Raw genomic sequence first — 20,978 nt, 5'->3', positions numbered from 1 at the left:
CCACCCCGTGCCCTCCCCACACCGGGCCATGGTCATTCATGTGCAGCCCTCCTGTGGGAGGAGAGGGAGAGAAGCACAGGACAGAGAACGGAGCAAGAGAGAGAGAGAGAGAGAAGCACAGGACAGAGAACGGAGCAAGAGAGAGAGAGAGAGAGAGAAGCACAGGACAGAGAACGGAGCAAGAGAGAGAGAGAGAAGCAGAGGAAAGAGGACGGAGCAAGAGAGAGAGAGAGAGAAGCAGAGGAAAGAGAACGGAGCAAGAGAGAGAGAGAAGCAGACGTGAGAGAATGGAGCAAGAGAGAGAGAAGCAGAGGAAAGAGAACGGAGCAAGAGAGAGAAAAGCAGAGGTGAGAGAATGGAGCAAGAGAGAGAGAGAGAAGCAGACGTGAGAGAATGGAGCAAGAGTGAGAGAGAGAGAAGCAGACGTGAGAGAATGGAGCAAGAGAGAGAGAGAGAGAAGCAGACGTGAGAGAATGGAGCAAGAGAGAGAGAGAGAAGCAGAGAAAAAACGGAGCAAGAGAGAGAGAGAGAGAGAGAAGGGGAGGAGACGGGGAAGAGTCTCAGGGGAAAGAACGACCCCCGGCACAAGCCAGGGACCCTAGCCTGGCTGGGAGTGGGAGGAAAAGGGAGTGAAGAGCGTGGTGGGTTAGGACAAGGAGCCTGCCTAGCTTCAACCTGTGGCTGAGGGCTTTAAAGAAGGCTAGGCCCCCTACTACCAGGGCCTCAGATTTGGAGACCAACACCCTGGAAAGGGAAGGAGGGAAGGTTCAAGCCCCCACACAGCACCCCGGGGTGGCAACACGCCACACCTGGAAAGACACTTTGTGTGGGGCTGGTTTCCCTGCTTGTTTTGCTGCTAAATTATTTTCGGTGTTAATTAGCTTGAGCTGTTTAACTTGGTGATTTTCCAGAACGGAACACCACAGGAAATATCTGAGTTTAGCCTGGGATCCTGTCTGGGATTTGGGTGGTGGGGATGCCCCAGGGCTGCAAATTAAACTCCAGAGACAGCCAGCAAAGGGGGGAGAGTATTGGAAATCAAGGACAAATTCAAAGGGAAGCAATCTTTTTGGCACATGTGCCACACTTGTGCCTAGCAATTACAGACCAATCTGGAGCAGCAATCAGGAATTGCCACCAAAAGAGACAGGCAGAAAGTGCCCAGCTCACTGCAGGACATGGAAGGGTGGGAACCACTCGCCTTACCACCACCACCACCCTTAGAAGAAGGATGCCAGGCTGGGGACCAGCCAACCAGAGGAAAGGGAGGGATGGCACCTCTGGCCACACACAGCCAGGTGGAGGAAGGGGAGCTCCAGAGCAGAGTTGAAGAAAAACCTACTAAATATAGTTTTTGATTAAGATACATTATAGCTCACAAACATTGCATCATGGAATAGGGCTTATTAATTTGTGATAAACATCGCTCCAACATATCTCTGTATTGCTTAAGAAAAGGTTTGTCAGTGAGTTCCAGAGATTTATTCATTCTTACGGGCTCAATTTCATGCCGTCTCAGAAGTGTCTGTAAAAATTATTTAAATCAGTGGTCCCATTCCACAATGTGCCCCCCACGCCTTTCAGGAAAGTAAATGGGGGACGTTGTAAAGGCAGGACCTGTGACAGTTTTCAATACAGATGAAGATGATGATTTTGGATTTATACCCCACCTTTCTCTCCTGTAAGGAGACTCAAGGTGGCTTACAAACCCCTTTCCCTTCCTTTTCCCACAACAGACACCTGATGAGGTCAGTGTGGCAGAGAAAGTGCACTGAAATGGCCGCCTTGAATAATGGCAGCCCTTCTGGGTTCTGAGATTTTAACAGGTGTTGCATTTTCAAGTGTCTCTTCAGCCATAATGACTAGCATGCGTCCTTTAAAAGCACCCCCCCCCAAAAAAAAAACCTGCCCAGAACGGAACAGAATTAGGCAGCCAATGACTTTCCCCATCTCCATTATTATATTCATATTTATAAAATATATTTATTTTGCACACACTCAGTGCTCAAAAACCATGGGGAGAATGGGTGTGTGTGTGTCTTTCTCTCTGTGTGTGTGCAGCCCGTGCATGATGTGAAAGCCACTGCTTTCATAAGCAATACACTATAATTGGTAAAAAACAATATATACAGTATTATCTTCATTTTAAATGTCAAAAAGTATTTGTGGCTCCATGTGTTTTCTTTTCCGTGGAAAACGGGTCCAAATGGCTCTTCGGGTGTTAAAGGTTCCCTACCCCTGTCCTATTAGCTCCCATTGGAAACAATGGGGGATAGGGGCACCCCCTTTGGGAGTCCATAACTTTGTACTCCCTGAACCAAACCTCACCAAACTTGGAGGGTAGCATAAGAACAGTCTCCAGATGATACGCTGAAAATCTGGTGCTGCTAGCCTAAAAACTGTGCCCCCTGCAGGCAAAAAATGGAAACCCACTAAAATACCCAAAAACGAACCCAGCATTTTGATGCCCCCCACAAGGTGATGCCCTGGGCAGCTGCCCACCTTGCCCAATGGGCATTACGCCAGTGTTCAGTGGTTTAAGTAAGAGTGAAAGAGGCTGCCAAACCCTATACTGGCAGAAAAGTTAATTCACACAACATCTATTTGTGGGTAAGGGTCATGATGTATTGGACCTTACATAGTGAGAGCTGCAAGCATTTGGGAAGGAGATGGAGGGATTCCTGTGTATCCTCTTTTGCTCTGCAGTCTCTTTTGACCTGTGAAGAGTTGAGTCCCATATATAGAGGACCCATAAAAGCCTTGTGACAGCTATCAAGGGTGTGGGGAGGAATGGGCAAGATCTCCTCTCTGTGTCTTTCTCCAGTGGAGGTTCTCGTGGGAGCACTTCCAGGAAAAGAACTAGGGTGGATGATTTCCCTCAGTTTTCCTTCTCACTGAAGCTTCACAATTGATGGGGGGACTACAGGATCTACGTTGGAACTCCGTAGTTCCCCCCATCATTTTTTTAAAGTGAAAATAGGAACTTAGGGAAGGAATATGGGGAAGGAATGAGATTCCATGAGTAGTTGTGCTTTCTGTGATCCAAACCAGTGCCATTTTGCACTTGTTGGCGATCAGACACAGTGTCTGTCAACCATGTAGTTGTAAAACATGTTGTTTGGATGTGTGAGAGGAATAGATTCGTGGAAAATGAAATGTAATCAGCTGTGGTTTCTTTAATACCATGGAGACTTCAGTGCAGAGAGTTCCATTTTAATCAGTGCCCCTTCATACATTAAGCCCTTTCTTGACAGATTTCCCATTTGGTTGATAATTACGCCCTATTAAAGTCTAATTATGGAATTATGGAATAATTTTAAAGAATCTCTCTCTCTCTGTACACACACACACACACACATATACACACACACCTCTCTCTCTTCCTCTCTCTCACACACACACACTCATACCTCTCATTATGAAATAATATGATCTGGTTCACCTCTCTCTCCCAGTAAGTGTGTATGTATGCATGTTTTTAAAACTTTTTTTTCTTTTCTTTTTGTGCTAGGATATCTAAAAATAGGAAACTGGCCTGAAGTAGAAACTGGAGGAATCTGGAAATTTTGGTAGCATTTCTTTCCAGAGTAAGTAAATTGTTAAAATTATGTTCCTTTTACATAACTAAAATGGGCATAATAAGTTATAAGCAATGTAAATTAAAACTGTAAATTAAATGTAATTTAAATTAAAACAATGTAAATTAAAACTGGATCGAACCCGTCTGGCATAGATAATGGATTTCAGTTACCCATATAAGCAGAGTCTTAAACATTTGCTGCTGATTTATCAATCAGTTCTCCATGTTTTACCAGCAGTAAGCAACAGTATAATTAATATATCTCACTTTGTTGTTTGTATTAACGTTGGTAGGTGTATGAATTGCATTAATTACAGTCATGACAGAACCATGATTGATGGACACTAATATTATTTGTCTGTTACATTATTACTTGGGACTGATTGGGGCAAAAGAAAAATCTTTATGTGAAACTATGGGGTTGTAAGATTATGTAGTGAAAGAAAATTTAAGAAAGAGTTAGTTTCTTGTACAACACAATATGTGAACCCTATTGCTGGGATTACTCTAGAATAACATAGTACAATTTCTCCAAAACTAACTATGCAATCTTATGCAAAGCTAATTCAGTATATTGCCAATTCAAAACAGTATGCTTAGGCTATAGGTGAAGTCTGCATAGCGTTGCACAATTAAACTCCTACCTCATATTGTGCTACTGTGCAGTTTATAGAGTGGTGTCTATTATCCCTGGGATTCAAAACTAATGACCGTGTTCCTGGCTGCTTAGGTTAAATGTGACATTTATTACTTGAGGAGTCTCATCCTGGAAGTAAATCTTGCAGAAGTGATGGTGGTTTGTTCCCAAGTAATTTACTATAAGACTGAAATGGTTTAATTCTGTGTGGCAAAATCTTGGCTTACTGGTTTCCAGTTTGGTCAGTTGTGTGATGGAGGCATCAAATTTGGACTTCTCAGCTAATTAATGGATGCTGTAGCTGATTAATCTTTTAATTAAAGCAGTGAAAGCTTGCAACTCAGGCTAACAATTTGTTAGAATGATTGCATAGGCTGTTGGATCTTATGCAGGGAGAGCAGTCAGTATCATGTTTGGCCTTGGTGCGTAAATATATAGACATTGCTGTTTTACAAGGTCATAAATGCGATAATTGATTAAAACCACTAGGGAAGGCTGTGGAAGTGAATGCTGTTTTTCAAAGAACAATATATGGTTTTACAAGCTCATTTAGAAGTTGGATGTCTTAAGTGATTTCTGGAGACTAGAGGGCTCCCTTTATGACGATGCCATGGCTGTGATAAATTGATAAGTTTTATATTTCTCTGGGTCTTGCTTGGCTCTGGTCAAACACTGCTGACACATAGCATTTGTTAGCCTTTTTGCACAGAGGAAAGCTTTGTAGCAGACAGCAGGTGCTATTTCTCACAAAGTAAATAAAAAAGAGACTATCGTTAATGAGTTGCTTAAGTGGTATTCCTTGACTAAATGTTAGAGAAAAGAGAGAGGGGAATGGAAGAGAAAGAGAAGTACATCCTTTTTGGGTGAATTTAAAAGAGGCTGATTACTATCAAGGCTCTTGGTCCATTGTTTCTGTGTTTGTGTGTTTCTTGCTCCTTGATATTTAGAAAGGATCCCTTCTGATCCTTTTGAGCAAAACCAGCTCTAGCAATAACTGGCAGAACAGATGCAATTAGTGGCATGCACTCAAGGGGAGAATCCGAGGCTTCACTTTAAGTGCAATGGTTAAATCCTCTAAAATGGAAACAACTGCTGCCAAAAAAAATCTTCTGTAATTGGACACTAATGTATTTTGTTGTCATCGTTGATAGCTGCTGGAGTTCAGGCATGTAATTAGTAACATATACTTGTTATAGACAGTAATACAAAAATCCTAATTATCAATGGAAGAGAGGGAAAGCAGGCAGGTAAAAGGACCCATGGAGCATGAGAACTGAAATAGTGTTCTGTTGATAGTACCTAAGTAGAGCTGTGTGCGTCAATAAAACAAGTGTCCTACTGTGCTGGAATACAAATAGGCTGTCTGTAGCAGGATACAGAAAAGACATTTGGCAAAGAGGGATAGAAGAGCTTCTGGCGTAATGTAATTGAATTGACCATTTCTCTAAAGATACAGCAAATTGTTTGTTGCCGCATTCATCATCGTAAGGGAGGCCAGACAGCTTGCCAAACATGTGATATTTATAATAAAAAAAACCCCACAACAGTTGCACTAAAATGCAAATTGCTCTATTATGTGTGCAGTCATTGCAAAGTTTAGTGAAGTAAGAGCAGTAAGAACTACCATTGTCATTATTCCTTTTATCTTCTAATCTTCTGGATTGCATCCTATTCTCCACTTTCACCGGCAGAAGTCACTTCTGCTGGAAAAAAAAACCCAAAAAGACATTTTTGGTGATTTCCTCTTTTTCTACTGCAGACTGCCTCATGCACTGTTCACAGAGGTTTACTGATCTCTGGAGGCATAGAAAGCATCTGTGGAAGAGCACTGCAAAAGTGACATCTCTGCCCCTGCACTTACTCCAGGAGACTGCAAGCCATACCTAAGGCGCGCTGTGCCATCAAGCCTCACAGTTGGGGAAGGTGCCTTTCAGGTTGCAGCAGAGCCTGACCTTGGCAGAGTTTATTCGGGAGCATACCACCTGAAGGAGCCTAGCCAGCTCTCAGCAGCACTGACCTTCTTAGAGCAGGTCAGGCGGGGCAGCCAGTTGAAGTCCCAGGGGAAGGTCAGCTCTCTACTCCAGTGCTAGTATCCATTGGCCCAGGCTCTTGTCACTCCCCAGGGCTGGATTGGAGTGGGAGGACTCACCCTCCCTTGGGAAGCCTTTAAAGTGCATGCCCAGAAACAGCCAGGGAGAAAGACCCAGGCCAAGACAGCAGGGAGCAGAGTTGTATTTTTGGGGGGCGGGGTGGCGCCCAGAGAAAACTCCTTCTCTGAGCTCTCCCCACCCATGCCCCCCCACCTGGGGGTGGGGCTTGGGGGCATGGCCCCACCCTGGGTGACTGGTGTCCCCTCACATGACCAAAAGGCATGTGCCCGGGGACATGGGTATCCCCATGTCCCTAGGCCAGTACAGCTCTGGCAGGGAGTAGATAAATGGCTGAGCCGAGTGGGGAAATAGGGTGAAGAGAAAGCCTCTTATTTTGCTCTATTTTGAGGCTCTTCTGGGACATTTGCTCAACTAAAAGCAGCCCTGGAAGGTGAGACTACCCTGAATGCAGATCTGACACTGGCCGAAACTGACTCGGCACAATGCTGGATAGAACGCACTGTTCTGCATCTGTTTTGAAGAAGAAAGGTTATAAATGAAAATTAGTTGAAGAAATTAGCCAAAATTTAGCTTGTTACTTGACTATCCTGTGGGAAATGGGTATTTTTGTACATGATGTACTTGTGACAGTGTGTGAAACAAGAGGTTGCGAGTTTAATCATGTGATACATAAGACCGGTAAGTATGGGCTAAATGAAAGCTGTCAGAATATATTTGCACTGGGTTTTTCCTGGGTGAACTTCTCCTCCGTAGCTGTGTTTTATGGGAATCCCAGATCTGGTTCTAATGAGGCAACCCTTCTAGAGCTTGAGACGTTTCAAAAGTATGTTAGATAAAGCACTGATACCTTCTCCCTTTTTTAATTAAAAAACCCCCACAATGGAGGCGGTTAAATCCCCTTTTCCACTAGCACACTGCTCCTTGCTTGAATTTGCTATGGTGTGACTGAAGTTGCAGCACGCAGCAGCATATCTGAAATGACATATGAAATGCTCAGCCTCAGTACATGGGGAAAACCCTCTCAAGCTAGCTCCAGAAGACTGAGCGTAAATTGTATTCTGACAGGGCCCCTGGGCCATGCAGTGATGGCTCAGCAAATGAGAAGCAGTTAGCTTTTAGATCACCACATATGGCGAAGACAGGCATTTTGATTTCTTGCACCGCTGCACTCGTGATAAGGCTGGAAATTGGAATCAAAATAATTAGATTGGCTAAACGGATCGCAACAAATGAACCAAGTTAATTAAGGGGAGGGAAAGCGCGCGCGCGCGTGTGTGTGTGTGTGTGTGTGTGTGTGTGTTGGGAGAGTCAGGGAGAGAATGTAGCTGGGTCAGAGTTAGGCAGGCAGTTGGTTGTTTTCAGATATATGAGGAACACAGCTGGGGAACTGAATTGTTTTTTTTTTAATTAGCCTGTTAAAATTGAATTAATGTATCATTTAAGAAATCCGTTTCTTAAAAGATAAGGAAAGCAAGGTGTTTTTTAAAAGATACATATAAATCAGATGTGATAACCACTATAATTCCATTCAACTTCAGAACTATAAATATACTTCCGAACTATGAATATACTTCAGAACTATAAATACTGTCTCCTGCTTCCTACCTGTGCTCAAAGAAGACCTCAGGGCTTGAATTCTCAGATGTAACATGTGCCTTGACACACTAAGTTCAATCATCTGGAACAACCTGTTCATCTTCGTGGTCTTATGTGTAGTCCGACATGTGGAATGGACATGCGCAGGCTGGCCACCGAGAAAGATTCACAAGCTTTTCTTTCATGGAAACAGAGTAGTCCCCTCTCACCTTGAGATTGCCAGCAGAAAGATTCCTGCCAAAACAGTAATGAGGTTGGAGGGGCAGTCCCCTCAATCCTCTTCTTGCCACCACTTGGAGAGGAGGTGTTTGCAGTGGCGAAGCCACCAGGGGATGGGGGGCGCGACGCATCGGGTGCACCATTTCTAGTCACGTGGGGGCGGAAAAATCACCCTACCCTCTCCCCGCAGCACACCACCTCACTTATTTTTAGGAATGGAGCAGGCCAGAAGTCTGCCTGCATTGCCTGGGCCTGGTGGGAACTCCATTTCCCAGGGGCTCCTGGGAAATGTAGTTTCCACCAGGCCCAGGCAATGCAGGCAGGCTTCTGGCCTTCTTCTCCGGCCTGCTCCTTTCCTAAAAGTAAGTGGGGTGGGGTGCACGGGGGGGGGGGTTGCCGCGGGGACACTGCGGGGCGGGGGGGCACAAAAGCCAGAATGTGCACCGGGCACACTCTGGTCTAACTACGCCTTTGGGTGTTTGCTCTTTTCCTTGGTTTTGGGCCCAGCGTGAGCACCATGGTTACCAGCAGCTTGGCTTTCTTCAAGAAAAGTTCATGCTGTGGAGCGAAAATGGCTAAAAATGACAGCCACACAGAGTGCTTGTTATATCTTGGTGAGGCATGTGCGAAGCTGACATCAAAGATCAGGTGAGTCTGAGCTTCATGTCTGAAAGCCACTCTCTCCGAGCGCTTGCTTGCTCTGGATCAGAGGAGACATGTGGGAAGAGCTGCTGACGTGGCTACCACCTACAAGAGATGGCTTTGAGGTTCAGCACACAGTTTGAATGCAGAGTTTGGAAACTTGAATAAGGACAGACATACTAGATTTTTAAAACATGCCCTTTGTTTCCAGTTTAATTTAGAAAAATCAGTTATCTCTATCTGATCTGCTTGCTGGGTGTGGGCTACCAACGAAGCAACAAAAGAAATTGTGCAATATGGTGGATAGGGCTGCCCCAGGCACGTTGACATGTGCCCTTTAAATAACATGATGCAGTACTGTGAACTTCACTCTATTTCAGCTTTAAGTAGCAGCATTTACTGTACTTGTTTCATTGTGACACTGCTGAATTAATTGTACTGTAATGTGCTTTAAAGAACTTGTGCTGTGGTACAGCCCCAGTGAGTAGTGGCTCCTACACAATCTGTTGTTGAAGCTGCCAGGGTGCTTAAAGATTTATGATACATTAAAGATCACATGAGCTTATGCAATTGCATGGGGCCCCCAAGCATCTTAAGTGTGCCTGGGCCTTAGACATTCTTTGTAATACCAGAATTGTAATGTGCATAATTATAGTCATGTACCAGATGTGTTTCCGCACTCTTACATTCCTATTGGGTGACCTTGGGCTAGTCACAGTTCTTCAGAACTCTCTCAGCCTCACCTACCTCACATGGTGAGGCTGTTGTGGGGAGAGGAATGGAAAGGAGCTTATAAGGAGCCACCTTGAGTGTCCTTACAGGAGAGAAAGGTGGGGGTATAAATCCAAACTCCTCTTCTTCTACTACTTTGTCAGGATTAGTTTTAATTCTCATCTCTGGTCATTATATCACTTGCATATTAAATTTACAAAGGTATTTAATGATTGCTTCTATATTTTTATTACCATGGCAATACATCTGAATGTGATCTTTACAACTTGCAGTGTTCTTAGATATCCTTTGCATTAAATAATAATGTCATGATTATGTTGGCAGAAAGCTGAAAACATCCATAGTAGGCCTTCAAGACTTCATCTGGCTCTCTGTGGATGCAGAAATACGCCTCACAAACAGTAGTCGCTGATTATTTATTATGATTATTTATTCAGGTTATTTAAAAATTAGTGTGATGTTTTGAATGCTTCCCCCTGGTTTGGGATGTAGAACACAAATTCTTTTTTATTCTGATTTGTAAAAAGCCAGGTTAGATTTCCCTCCATCATCCCTCAATTCTAAATTTAAGGTATTTTAAAGATGATCAAGGTTAGTAGGATTATTAAGAACACTGTATGTTGGGGGTGGGGGGCTGTTCCTGGCCACATCCTGCCGGGTGAGCCATTCCTCTTTCCTTTCGCCTAGGCAGCAGCTGTTCGCATGACCTAGGTCCTAGGTCCTGTTATTCTGCTGCTGCCAGATGCCACAATCATTGGCCAGGGGCTAGGTGCCTATGGGCCTCTTTGCCTCTCTGCCCTAACTCTGCCTTGCTGACTCACTCCACTCTGCCACGCTCTCTCTCACTCACTTGCTCTTCTTGCTCTGTCTCCTCCACCTTTCTCTCCCCTTGCTCTCAGCTGTTCTCTCCCTCTTCTTTCCCCACCCTTCTCTTCTACCCCTTTCCCCAGATCTCCTATTGGTCTCCAGGCCATCATTTGGGCTCGGACAGACTCCTGACTGGATTTCTGGCCCACAGATTTGCCGCCTCTCTTAACCCCAGGGAGGAATGGGCTACCATCTCTTTCCTCCTGTGTCTTTCCTGAGCTCTGGCAACCATGAGGAGGTTTCTTCTCCAGACAGCATCCAAGGTGAGCCCAAGCCCAGCAGGCCGGCTCACCCCCTGGGCTGCCCGGAGAATGGTATTGCTGCCATGGTCGGCTGTCTTGTGGCCGCCTCCTGGCTCACTCTGCCCTGTCCTGCCCCCACAGTCTCTGGGCCTATTTGTGACCCCATGCCGCTGTGTCTTCCAGGAATGCCGACTGGGAGTTCCTGATGAGTGCGGGGGTGGGGAGGAGGAGTGACTAGCATTGGTGATGGCAGGCCCCGGTAGGATGGCTGCGTCCGGCGTGGTGGCTGCAGCCATCCCCAAATGCTGTTATTTCTGTCATGAGCATTGTTTTATTGTAGTCAATATCCTTTATGTAAATAATGCTTTATTGTTTTGAAGGTTTTTATTTAAACTTGTGCAGCATCCCTTTCTGGCACAAATATATTTCGGGAAAGGAAGGAAATTGAAATTATTTATGAAGTGATTAATTCTAGGATGTTGCTGAAAAAATAACATGCATTTTTTCACTTCCCCCATCCAATTCAAAGATCAAAGAAAACACAGATGTTGAAAAGAATAAAAATATGTGTTTAAAGTCCATCTTTTCTGTCTTTGGATGGTTAGGAAGGTTTGCTGTCTGTGGAAGACTGTATTGCTTGTTTAAAGAAGATCTGAATCAATGTAATGTGGAACGTTGCCAGAAAAACTATCTAGATCTGTTCTACCTTTTAATAATCACAGAGGTGGTGCTTGTATGGCCACAGCTGCTGCTCTTGATTAAAGCAGCATTTGTATTCTAGAGCAGCACATAGTTTTTAGACCTCATTTCCAAATTCTGAGTTTGTGAACAATGGGAGGATTTTTCAAGGTGTCCAGAGAACACATTATCATGTATTGGAGGAGGATGTTATCAGACCATATCTCACATTTTTGCCACTTGATTTATCGAGTCTTACTGTTAACTGGACCACAGTAATACATAATTCCCCCTCTCTTCTTTTTGGCTGGCATGTAACAAGTAGTTCTTGTAATCCTGCAAAAATCATGGTAGGCTTGCCAGCCTCCTCTAATCACAGGCCAATGAAGGCTCCTTTGTAGAAATCAGCCCCCCTTCTCCCGCAGCTGTATTGGTTAGCCAAGCCAAAATCACTCCCTTGCAGCTTTAATGCTTGCTTTTCCAGCAATGCAACTTTGAGCCAACAGGAAACAAATGAAGGAAGATATAAGTCAAGAGCCCTGGAAATAATTCTGGTTACTGCAACACCTGTTCATTTAAAAGCAATAATGTAATGCTGTGTTGTCTTTTCATTTTTGCTTTTCCTTTCAAAACAGTGACTGGTAACTACTTAAAGCCCAACCCCAAACCTACTATCTGAGTGCTCAAGCTAGGAGGGTGCATTTGGATATGCTGAACCGGAAAAAGAAACAGCTGTCTGAATAGGGCCGAAAGCCCCAAAGCACCCCCCCCCCTCCCAAGTATTTTCTTTCTGGCTTTTTCGCTTTCCCATGGGCACAGGGAATTTTTAAAGAAACATTCTTTTTAAAAAAAATTAATTATAGCAATTTGCAAAATCTTTCTGAGGTTATGTGTATTTTTTGTAATGGAAAAAGCTTTTATGAGGCGGTGTTTTAAAAAATGTGGCGGTAGATGGTGTTTCTGTTAACCAGTCTTCTGTATGTTTCTATACTCTTTTCCACATAAAAATTAAAGTGTGGGCAGTTATGGTGCAATGGAAGAGAAAGTAGTATGCTTCCATAGTACAAAAATAGTCCTAAATTACTACGAGCATTATAATTTATTTTTAAGCGCAGCCTTAATCAAAGCCATTATTCTGCACAAAATTAAACATGGTACCTTCATTTAAAAAGCATTTATAGTGCATTGAATGACTATCAGCAAATGTTGCTTTTTTTAAATGGCCGGCTTGGATGCCATAGGCTCAGCTTGGATGCCATAGGCTGCTTGAAATTGTAGCATTGTTTATTATCATGATGAATGGTTGCACCAGCAGTTAGACCAGAATGAACAGGATAAACAGGATGAACTGGAACTCTTAACCCGGCATAGTAAATATGATATAATAGGCATCACTGAAATCTGGTAGGTTAATCTCATGACTGGAATGTAATAATTGAGGGGTACAACCTATTCTAGAGAAACAGATCAAGTAGGAAAGGCGGAGGAGTAGCATTATATATCAGGGATGATTACACTTGTTAGCAGGTCCATAACTTAAATCCTGGAAACCAGGTTGAGAGCATCGGTGTAAAAATTAAGGGAGAGAAAAGCAACAGTGATCTCATTGTGGAGGTCTGTTACAGACCCGCAATCCAGACTGAACTTTCACAAAGAAGAAAAATAGTTGTAATGGGAGATTTCACTTATCCAGATATCTGCTGGTTGTCAAACTCTGCCGAGACTACCACAATTTCATGGTCCAGAAGGTAGACAAGGCAACAAGGGGATCGGCTATTTTAGATCTGCTCCTAACCAACAGTGATAATCTGATTAATGGGGTGGAAATGGTAGGGTTCTTAGGTGGGAATGACCATGTTCTCCTGGAGTTTGTTATACAATGGAAAGAGGATGCCAAGTTTAGTCGGACACACGTTCTAGACTTTAAGAAAGCTGATTTCAATAAACTTAAGAAACTACTGGGTGTGGTTCAGAATACTATGGTTAAGAATACTAAAAGAGAAGGGAGTGCAAGATGGATGGGGGTTTCTTAAAAGTGAGATCTTGAAGGCACAATTTTGGACAGTCCAATGAGAAGAAAAAATGGGAGGTGTCTACAGAAACCAGAATGGATGTCTAAAGAACTCTCAAGTGAGCTGAGATATAAAAGGGGCATGTTCAAGAAATGGAGAAGGGGGGAAATTACTAAAGAGGAATTCAAACAAATAACCAAAATATGTAGGGAGAATGTCAGAAAAGCTAATGATCTCAGACTTGTAAGAGTTGTAAAAAGGACTTTTTTAGTTATGTCCATAGCAAAAGGAAGAAAAAGGATATGATCAGATAGGGTCTCTGCGTGGAAAAGATGGTTAAATTCTAACAGGGGACAGAGAAAAGGCAAAACCTTCTTTGCCTTGGTTTGTCCCCAAAAGAAAAAACAGTGCTCAACTGGTGGGAAATGGATCAGAAGATACAGTAGGGAAAATTCAGCACAGAAAAAAGAAAAAGGTAGTGTAGGAACATCTGGCGACTTTAAATGAATTCAGATCTCCAGGGCCTGATGAACTACATCCCAGGGTATTAAAAGAACTGGCAGAAGTAATCTCAGAATCGCTTGCTATAATAAGCTTTGAGAATTCCTGGAGAACAGGAGAAGACCCAGCAGACTGGGGGACAACTAAAGTTTTCTCCATCTTCAAAAAGGGGGAAAAAGAGGACCCAAACAACTACTTCCCAGTCTGCCTGACATCAATACCAGGAAAGTTTCTAGAGCAAATCATTAAGGAGACTGTCTGTAAGCACTTGGAAGGGAATAATGTGATCACTGAAAATCAACATGGGTTTCTCAAAAACAAGTCAATCCAGACTAATCTTATCTCTTTTTTTGATAGATCGACAAACTTGGTAAATGTAGGGAATGCTGTGGAAGTAGCATACCTTGATTTTAATAAGGCCTTTGACAAGGTGCCCCATGATATTCTTGCAAGTAGACTGGAAGATGTGGACGAGACAATGCAACTGTTAGATGGATTTGTAATTGGTTGACTGGCCAAACACAAAGAGTTCTCATCAATGGCTAATTTTCATCCTGGAGAGAAGTTAATAGTGGAGTGCCACAGGTTTCTGTCCTGGGCCCAGTGCTATTCTATATTTTTTATCAATGACTTGGATAATAAAATAGAGGGCATGTTAATCAAATTTGCAGAGTATACCAAATTAGGAGGGGTAGCTAATACCCTGGAAGACAGGGTCAGAATTCAAAATGATCTGGACAGATTAGAGAGCTGGGCCAAAACTAACAAAATAAATTTCAACAGAGATAAATGTAAGATTCTACACTTGGGCAGAAAAAAATTAAATGCACAGATATAGGATGGGTAACACCTGGCTTGACAACACTACATGTGAAAGGGATCTGGGAGTCCTAGTAGACCACAAACTGAACATGAGTCAACAGTATGATATGGCAGCCAAGAAAGCCAATTCAATTCTGGAATGCATCAATAAGAGTATAGTGTTTAGACCAGTGGTTCTCAACCTGGGGGTCGCGACCCCTTTGGAGGTCGAACGACCCTTTCACAGGGGTCGCCAAGACCACCTTAGACCAGGAAATTCCCATCACCTTCTCAACCGCAGCCATGCCGTAATGGCGGATCGGGTGTGGACTTTTTTGCCTCCACCTGAGACCTTCCATAGGTTTTCAGAGGAGAGGACCCGAGCAGCAACCTGCCTAGGGGAAAAAGCACCCAACAAGACACGGGAGAACACCCGGGAGAAGGTAGCAGCAGCCGCTGCTACTTCCGCCGCTGCTTCTGCTGCTGCCGCCACCGTGCCAAAAACAAAGAAGAGGGGTGCAGCTCCTCCGTCACAGCAGAGGCGCCTGGCAGTCGGCCGCACCATGATTCCAGCCCCTATAGGGCCGATGAAAGAGTGAGGCTGCAAGGCGGGACCAGCAAGGAGTTTCCCGCCGCCGTGGAGGATGATCCGCCCCTTCCAGCTGGAGTTGATGCCGGATCCAGGCAAGATCGGGGCGTGGGGGGGCCCCCGGGAAGGTGAGTAATTCAGTGGCGAGGGTAGAGAACCCCCCCAAGAGCCCAGAGCAACCCACGTCCTGGAGGACAGAGCAACCCCGGATCCGGAGGGCAGAGCAACCCCCAGCCAGGTGGGCAGGGCTACCTCCCCCATTCTTTCCTCCAATTCAAACGGCCAGGAAAACAGAGCCTTTAGAGCAGCCTCATGGAGGGATGCTTCCCCAGATGAACTCATTAATAGTTTAGAGAGGCCATGGGGGTCACCACAACATAAGGAACTATATTAAAGGGTCACTGCTTTAGGAAGATTGAGAACCACTGGTTTAGACTGAGGAAAGTAATTGTACCACTCTACTCTGCATTGGTCAGACCTCACCTAGAGTATTGTGTTCAGTTTTGGGCACTGCAGTTTAAGAAGGATATTGACACGTGTCCAGAGGAAGGCAACCAAAATGGTAAATGGTCTGGAATCCATGCTACACGAAGAATAGACTTAGGGAGCTGTGGATATTTAGTCTGGAAAAGCAAAGGTTAAAGGGGGGGGGGGATATGATAGCTGTGTTTAAATATTTAAAGGGATGTCATGTCGAAGAGGGAGCAAGCTTGTTTTCTGCTGCCTCGGAGACTAGGACATGGAGTAGTGGATTCAAGGTACAGGAAAAGAGATTCCACCTAAACGTTAGGAAGAACTGTATGACTGTCAGGGCTGTTTGACAGTGGAATTCACTGCCTCGGAGAATGGTGGTCCCATCTGGTCCCATCCTAACAGGGCTGGCGGAGGCTTCTGCGTGCGCCCTTGCCTGACCCCACACTGCTGGGCCCCGCCACCGGCTAAGGAAGATGGGGCGTGGAGGGCACGGGGCCCATGGGGTGTATGTGGAAAACTTGGAGTCTGCCCCAGGCTCCATTTTCCCTAGTTACGCTCCGATGGCCCTTGTGGTCTCTTCCAACTCTATGATTCTATGACCAAGTAGCCTGGCAATCTTCCTGCAGCACTGGGGGCAAAACTCCATCCTCCAAAAACACTTTGACTGGTGGTGGCTCAGAGAGAGGAATTCAAATGGGAGGGCAGGCTGCTACAGGGAGCAACCTTGCTTCTTTCCCACCTCTCTCAGGGGCCCGCTCTGTGAGAAAATGGAGGTCACTCTCTGGGTAGACTTTCGGTGACATTAGGTAGGCAAGTGTTATATTATCTGCAAGTCCAAATTCAGCCTTTTGTCTATTCTGCTTGCTCTTGGGGAGGGGGGGAGGCAAGTTCTCTAAGGCTGGAGACATGATTTTGCTGTGTGCTGGTAACTTGTGGTAAATGACAACCTACAAAATGAAGCATGGGTCACATATCAGTGCCTGCCACTGACGTTGCTTTAAATTACTTCACATGGCAGCTGTTAAACAGTCTAACCCACATGTGGAATGGCTCATTGCTGTATGTGAATCACATGAAGCTGAGTTTAGCTACATGGTGTATGAAGAGACCAAGTAAGGGCCAGCTTATGCATTATTGACTCTTATGGAATTTACTTTAAATTGCTTGAGGTGGTGGCTGTTAAACACAGCAGCTTATGTGGAACAGTTCAAGGAATTGTTGGCGCAACAATCTATGGCTCAGTATTATGAAGAACATGCTGTGAAATCTTCAGTGGTAAAAATCACCCGTAAATTCTTCCACATACACATTGACTGTAACACGTTGTACAGCTGTTGTTGCCCTTGTGTTCAGTGAAATTGCCAAGGGGATGATATTGTAAGATGAGCTAACTGTGCATGTATGCTGATTTTATTGAAATGAAACTTGATCTCACATTGTTTCCCCATCTCTTCTTTCCCATCCTCCCCACGCTGAATTGTGAGTCATACTGGAGAAGTATGAAAATAGATGTGGTTGCTACCTGTTTGTGGTTGCTGGGTTGTTTTTCCCCCCTGATTGCTGCAGGCATGAAACAGAACAGCAGCTTATCAAGTTCTTCAATCTGGTTTGCTAAGCTTAACATATAAGAAAAAAAAATGTTTGCCTTGTTTTTCCAGAGCTGTCCTTGAGCTGACCAAGCAAGAGAAAATGAGGAACTGAGCATGAGAAATTGTCTCCTGGCCCATTTAGCTGTTGTGAATACTTTATGAAGAATCTCCTTTCTTTCTAGGTTGCTGCATGACTTCGTTTTCTAAGATTTTTCTAATCAAAACAATGATTCTAGCCAAGCTAGTAAAGAGGATAGCTTGTTTTGAACTTGGTAGGAAGGAAGCAATCCCAGAGATGTATTTTTAAAAATCTTTTGAGAGATTCATTGTAGATAAATAAAAAAGATTATGGCTGTTTCTTGTTCTTTACCATTGGAAGAAACTAGTGATGGTTTAAATATTTTTGTAATATGTGTGTTACATAACTTTTTCCAGGAATAATACCGTGTTGAACTATGTAATACAGATAGTAGCCCTGTTCACAAAATACAATGAACTGTTATACTATTTGTGTACAGTGTACCCTTGATTTTTATTTATACGTACATTGAGTAATTCTCATCTTACATTAAACACATGTACAACTGAACATGTGATTTAAACCCTTATTATGCTTATTTTCCTTGTTTAACTGAACAATTAAAATTCAGAGTATTAATTTTTAGATCTGCAAAATAAATTCTAAATAAAAAAGTGTTGTGGTGCAGAGTGCAGTACTACAGTCAAAGTTGTACTCACAACCTCAGGTTTAGGTTGCCAGCTCAAGGTTGACTCAGACTTTCATTCTTCTAAGGTCAGTAAAATGAATACCTAACTTGCTGGGGGTCAAGTATAGATGACTGGGGGAAGGCAGTGACAAATCATCCCGTAAACAGTCTGCCTAGTAAACATTGTGATGTGATGTCACCCCATGGGTCATTAACAACCAGGTATGCTAATATGTAGGAATTATGCCACATACTTTTAAAAAACAATGGCTGCGTACCTTTTATTCCAAGTATTTTAATATAACTCTTTTACTTCCATCCTGACAAAGAGCTTTAGTGTTTCAAAACAGGCTGTGACAATTCCTTTACTTTGTTGTATTAAGTAAAGGTTCCTGCACTTTTTTGGGAGGGGGGGCGGGCGGGTTAGGGATCAGCATGCTTAAAGTTTGTTGTTTTTGAGGGGTTCATTTTGGATAAAAGACAGTGTGAAGTGAGGTATTATGGTCCCTCCCCCTTTCTTGTTTTTTAAAATCTTCACAGTCTTGCAAGGAGTGTCCTTGTTAAAATTTCACCAAGGGTCACACCTCCTTGGTGGGTTAGAAAAATTCCATGACTCTGGCAACTCTTTTCAGGGAAACATGAAACATCTGTTAAAAGAATGTTCTTTATTTGAGAGGCTTCTTGCAAGTGTAGTAGGTTAAACCTTGGCCTTGGAATTTCCTCCCTTGGTGATAGTGGTTACATACGGTAAACACAAAATAGCCTTCTTGGTGTAAAGTCAGCAGAGGTCAACCATTGTATGTATGAAAAATGCGAGGGAAAGTATGCTACCAGTTTCCAAGGATGCATCTGAAATGAGAAAATGTAATTATATAGTTTAGAAATAAAATTAAACATGCAGGCTAGTAAAGTACTGTGCCTCTCTGTTTAGCAGATGTTCCATCCCCCCCCCCACCCCTCACCCCCAGGATTTCTTCACCTTTCTGTAGTTAAAAGGCTAGGGAACCTGTGTAATATGAAAACTTAGCAAGGTGGACATTATGTTTGTGTTTGATCTTATGTTAGAATAATGATGAATTTATATTAAAAGGTTAAAACTGATTGTAAAAAATGTCATAATAATCAAAAAGACAGATCATTTGTTTTACTGTCTACAAAACTTTAAAATAACAACATTAGAACAGAACATAGCATTTATTATTAATTTTGATTAACAGAGTTATTTTACCATTTGAGACTATGTATGAGTGGCTACATTAAAAAGCATTCCAACTTTTTATATGGTCTTTATATTCTCCCCAGCAAGAAGAATGGTTCTATTGAGTGGCCTCAGTAGAGCAGAGAACAGTGGAATAGTGGATTCCCATTTGGGAGAAAGGTGGGGTATAAATGAAGTAATTACAAGACAACAAACAGGATACAGCCTCCAACACCCCTGTATCACTAGGACATGATCAGTCCTCTGAAGATGCCAGTCACAGATGCAGGCGAAACTTCAGAAGAAAAGAAAACAACCCCCCAGTGATTCCGGCATGAAAGCCTTCAACAATACATTATAAGCCTTCTCAGTACTGGGCCCTGCACTGTTCATCATTGCCCAAGATGGCAGTGCTTGCATTGCCTCATGCTAAGATAGAAATGCCTTGAATGAATAACTTTGAGGACACCTGATATAGTTTATTCCTGTAAAATAGGACCTCCCACAGTATCATCTTAAAATAGTGACTAGGATAGCCCGGGCTAGTCCAATCTTGTCAGATCTCAGAAACTAAGAAAGTTTGGCCGTAATTAGTATTTGCATGGGGGATCACCAAGAAATACCAGGATCACTTATACAGAGACAGGCAATGGCAAACCACCTCTGAAGTTTCTTGCCCTGCAAATCCTACTAGGGTTGCTGTAAGTTGGCTGACTCAGTGACCCCCCCCCCCCATACAAACATGTATAAATGCTTTGTGACTTGGGGACAAAAGACAGAAGAAAGTAGTATCTCTGATGTATTCTGCTGTCCAGCATAGAGGAGATGCAGTCTCACAAGATGAACTGGGAATGTCATTGGGGGAAATGAAACAAAGGACGTAGCTATATCCCTGTCCCATCAATGGTTGTCTTTTTGGGCAACATTATTTAAAAGGAGAAATTTCCTCTCCAATGATCACCATCAACTGTTCCATCTTGCCTCTGACTTGGAAAGACCACTCTGTTCCCAATCTCAATGAGTTGCATGCAGTTCAAGACTGGGTGTGCTGTTCAGAAAGGACAGGTGTATCAATGTATTTGCTGAAAATGAGAAGTCACTCATAAATAATCTGAGGTATTATATGAAAAGGTTTTGTATGAATCTCTTTAAAAAAGAGATTCTTCTTTTAAAACTTTCTGAAGAGTTGTGTTCAAAGCAAAAAAAATGCTAAAGAAAAATATACATCAGTTTAATTTTTCATAAGAAAACTAGCTACAAAGGGTTTCCCTCCCTCCTTTTTCACTGAGATTGTCCCCAGTAAAAGTAAGCAAAGGTGAGCTTTGCCAGACCTGAGTTTCTTGGCTGTGCATAACACCCTCCACAAGGGGACAAAGGGAAGTACTTTTAGATTCCACTAGTGGGGCCCGGCCATGCGTTGCTGTGGCAGTTGTCCTTCTCATCACAGTCTGCAACCCACACAGATGTCCATGCAGGTCCAATGATCTGCAGCAAAACCTTTTGGGGTGGTCAAATGGAATCCCTCTTTCCCTTTTCAATTCACATTGTTATATGGTGGTGTCTTGTTTTTTCAGTATAAGGTAATCCTTCCCATTCCACAACGGAACTGTCCAGAGTGCAAATCCCGCTGTCCATGAGGCTGGTTGACACGCACAGTCCTGGCTTGGGTAAGGCAGAACTGGGGCAAGGAGGCTATCCCAGTCAGGCAGCAGAGGCAGGGTGGGGAGGCGCTCAAATTGGGGCCAACTCCCTGAATTCATATAGGGCCATGTGCAAAAGAAGCGGAGCCAGTAGTGTTGGTTC

The 20,978-nt window shown here is 43.5% G+C and overlaps 1 protein-coding gene across 1 annotated transcript in view; it reads left to right on the top strand.

The window, feature by feature from the left end:
- TBL1X (transducin beta like 1 X-linked) overlaps window positions 1-20,978 on the top strand; it is a 169,878-nt gene that overhangs the window by 51,739 nt on the left and 97,161 nt on the right. Inside the window, 1 exon segment of the mRNA XM_048493434.1 lies at window positions 3,512-3,587. The gene's annotated coding sequence lies outside the window, so the exon portion shown is untranslated.

This window comes from Sphaerodactylus townsendi, linkage group LG04 (assembly GCF_021028975.2).
Source record: "Sphaerodactylus townsendi isolate TG3544 linkage group LG04, MPM_Stown_v2.3, whole genome shotgun sequence".
Classification (NCBI taxonomy): Eukaryota; Metazoa; Chordata; class Lepidosauria; order Squamata; family Sphaerodactylidae; genus Sphaerodactylus; species Sphaerodactylus townsendi.
The sequence above is the reverse complement of the archived record's forward strand: the minus strand, read 5'-3'. Positions and strand labels throughout refer to the sequence as shown.